Source organism: Azolla caroliniana, unplaced genomic scaffold (assembly GCF_043228905.1).
Source record: "Azolla caroliniana isolate FFs.n. ecotype wild unplaced genomic scaffold, voAzoCaro1.0.p SCAF_6, whole genome shotgun sequence".
NCBI classification, from domain to species: domain Eukaryota; kingdom Viridiplantae; phylum Streptophyta; class Polypodiopsida; order Salviniales; family Salviniaceae; genus Azolla; species Azolla caroliniana.
Genome location: NW_028230441.1, coordinates 14,081,940 through 14,085,925, shown reverse-complemented (window position 1 = coordinate 14,085,925; position 3,986 = coordinate 14,081,940).

The window sequence follows — 3,986 nt, the reverse complement described above, 5'->3', positions numbered from 1 at the left end:
CTACGGAGGAGGCAAACCTTAGCCACCATTACAACGCCCAATCGTATCACGGAGCTACGTCTATGTGTACGGGGCTGTAGCCAATGTACGCTCCCTGTTCCCCTAACGTATTCTCGGTGTAGAAGAAGCCTCCACATAACACGACCCCTTGATACCGATAGCCTGTGGGCTCATCGAAGGTGTTTCCTCTAGAAACGGTTAACACAATTTGGCACGCTCGATTACAGCTGTAAGGTCACAACGAACTACGGAGGAGGCAAACCTTAGCCGCCATTACAACGCCCAATCGTATCACGGAGCTACGTCTACGTCTGCCGGGTTGTAGCCAATGTACGCTCCCTGTTCCTCTAACGTATTCTTGGTGTAGAAGAAGCCTCCACATAACACGACCCCTTGATACCGATAGCCTGTGGGCTCATCGAAGGTGTTTCCTCTAGAAACGGTTAACACAATTTGGCACGCCCGATTACAGCTGTAAGGTGACAACGAACTACGGAGGAGGCAAACCTTAGCCGCCATTACAACGCCCAATCGTATCACGGAGCTACGTCTACGTCTACCGGGTTGTAGCCAATGTATGCTCCCTGTTCCCCTAATGTATTCTCGGTGTAGAAGAAGCCTCCACATAACATGACCCCTTGATACCGATAGCCTGTGGGCTCATCGAAGGTGTTTCCTCTAGAAACGGTTAACACAATTTGGCACGCCCGGTTACAGTTGTAAGGTGACAACGAACTACTTAGGAGGCAAACCTTAGCCGCCATTACAACGCCCAATCGTATCACGGAGCTACGTCTACGTCTACCGGGTTGTAGCCAATGTACGCTCCCTGTTCCCCTAACGTATTCTCGGTGTAGAAGAAGCCTCCACATAACACGACCCCTTGATACCGATAGCCTATGGGCTCATCGAAGGTGTTTCCTCTAGAAATGGTTAACACAATTTGGCACGCCCGGTTACAGTTGTAAGGTCACAACGAACTACGTAGGAGGCAAACCTTAGCCGCCATTACAACGCCCAATCGTATCACGGAGCTACGTCTATGTGTACCGGGTTGTAGCCAATGTACGCTCCCTGTTCCCCTAACGTATTCTCGGTGTAGAAGAAGCCTCCACATAACACGACCCCTTGATATCGATAGCTTGTGGGCTCATCGAAGGTGTTTCCTCTAGAAACGGTTAACACAATTTGGCACGCCCGGTTACAGTTGTAAGGTCACAACGAACTACGTAGGAGGCAAACCTCAGCCGCCATTATGACACCCAATCATATCACACGGTCTTGGCCACTTGCCTGACGCCCTGAGCCAGTCGAAGGAACTGCTGACTCGGTGGTCACTAACTAATCTTTCTAGGAACTATCGGAGGCCCGCCGGTTGCAATCCTCGCCACCCGATACCTAGTTGTGAGTTGATTCCGCACCGATCTTCCCACCAAGCCCTCTAGAGGTCACCCAACATGACCCTAACCGTTTTCTGGCTTTACCTAAAGACCTAGATCTCGATACCATGCCTTACCCTTACCCACGATATACAGACGGCCCCAACGTGGAATCGCACACCCGTGCTTTCCTGTCCACATGGTAGGCCATCCACTCGATGCAGCGGTTATCAGTTGCCAAAATCGAGTCCTCCAAAATCGCGAATTTGCTCTATCCCTCGATGGCCTGGCTGCTCGATGGTATTCCCGCCTTGATGTGGGGGAGGTCACAATGTTCCAGGAAGTCCGAACAAAGTTTCTAGAATTATTTCACCGCGAAGTTCCGAAGCGCGAACTACTCCGATAGTTCTTTTCCATGAGCCAAGAACCTCACGAGACGGTCACCCAGTTCACAATCCGGTTTCAAGATCTCTATCGACAACTGGCCGATGATGTCTCCGCACATCACATTCCAGACACCTTCCTTTCTAGCCTACGGGAGCGTCTCGCACTTACCAATTTTTCTAACCAGACAATCGAGCAAGTCATCGCACACGTCCTCGCCATCGATCGGACACATCATAGCATGACTTTCTCCATGGGCTCTTTGCAAAGCACCCTTCCTCAGGAGGACAATTGGTTCCGGCAAGCCCTCCAATGCCCAGCCTGCTCGGGCTCGGGCCATCTGGCTCTCCAGTGCCCTCACTGGCCACATTGTCGAATCTGTCAGTGCCGATCTCACACGATTGGACAATGTGAATACAACATGCTCAACCGTACAATGATGGCTCCGGTTTGTCAGATCGAGCCTTGCAATACATACTCACGGCAGGACGAACGTCAGTCATACCAACATCGGGATAACCTCTACTGCCACGACGACCGCTACCGCCATGACAACCTCCGTGACCAATACCACAATGACCAATATAGAGCAAACGACGAGTATGACCGGTACGACAACGACCAGGATGACCAGTACGATCAACGGTATTCACGAAATGATAGAAGAAACTCTGACAAAGGTTTGCGGAATAATCGATGGCATAACGACAATTGTCGTTGGGACCCTCCTCCAAACGTATCGCACAACTCTCTTCCCCATAACACACCACGGGCCACCACACCTACACAAGCGGCTGGGAACTGCTCACACCCTTTCCCACACACTGAGCACGGTGGCCCCAACAACTCGGCATCGGTTACCTGCTTTAAGTGTAACCAACCCGACCACTACGCTACCGAATGCCCAACCACGGACCGCGGCAAGGCCCCGACCGTGAATATTATTATGGCCGATGTTCAACACGTCACTACACGTAGCAGAACCCAGGCCATCCAATGGCATGTACAAGATGATGTCCGACAAGCAGCCAAGGAATGGATTGACATTGCCAATAAAAGCAACGTGGAGCAGATCACACAGAGATGCAAGACGTGAGCATCGGAGCACCACAGTCCACAGGACCATCCACCGCGGCAGAAGATGACCATCTGCGGGACGCCCTTACCAATTCTAGAATCATGCTACCATTGCATAAGCTTTTACCGCTTATGCCACACTTTTGGGATACCTTGGCTATGCTCACGACTAACGACAAATCGGTTGGACCCCCTGTTAACCTAACAGAGCCAGGGACGGGCCCACCCATCATGGATTCCCAGAATCCAGCCGTGAAAATCATGATTAAAGGATGCGACCTTCATGGATGCATAATCAATAGTGGCTCCGGAGTGAACGTCATCAGCGAGGCCACATGTCACACACTTGGTCTGAACCAATGGGAACCTTGCCCCTTTTGGCTTCGGATGGCCGATACGCGTTTGGTTCGCCCCATAGGGTTTAGGGCACATACCAAGCTAAGAATCATACACAGAAAAACGGGGAATGAATGCACGACACAGTGAAGAGAAGAATATACAAGATGTTTACGTGGAAAACCCAAACTAGGGAAAAACCACGGCAGCCCACAGGCTGCAAACTATCACTATGTTACAGTATACAACAGTAAAGCACCGAGGCAACAACCTCGAGCTTTCTATCTTCGCCACAGGCGGCGGTTACAACAGAGGCAACAACCTCTTCCTCTCTCTCTCTCTCTCTCTCTCTCTCTCTCTCTCTCGCTCTCTCTCTGTACACAGTTACGCACTCTGATCTTACGCAAACAAGAATAACAACAACTCATCTAGAGTTTGCCCTAAGTCATATTTATACTAATATGACTTTTCGGCTATTTACAAATATAGCCACGATGGACTCTCAGAAACATATTTATGAATATGTCTCTTCATCCGGTGAGCACTCCTCACCGGGCCTGCATCATCCGGCGCTTGCCGGGTACTCGTCATCCGGTTCTCACCGGGTCTGCACCATCCGGCTCTCCATAGCCGTGTACTCTTCATCTGGTTCTCACCAGGTCTGCACCATCCGGCTCTCCGTAGCCGGGTACTCTTCATTCGGTTCTCACCAGGTATGCACCATCCGGCTCTCCGTAGCCGGGTACTCTTCATCCGGTTCTCACCGGGTCTTCACCATCCGAAGGGACCTGTTTCCTAACAAACTCCCCC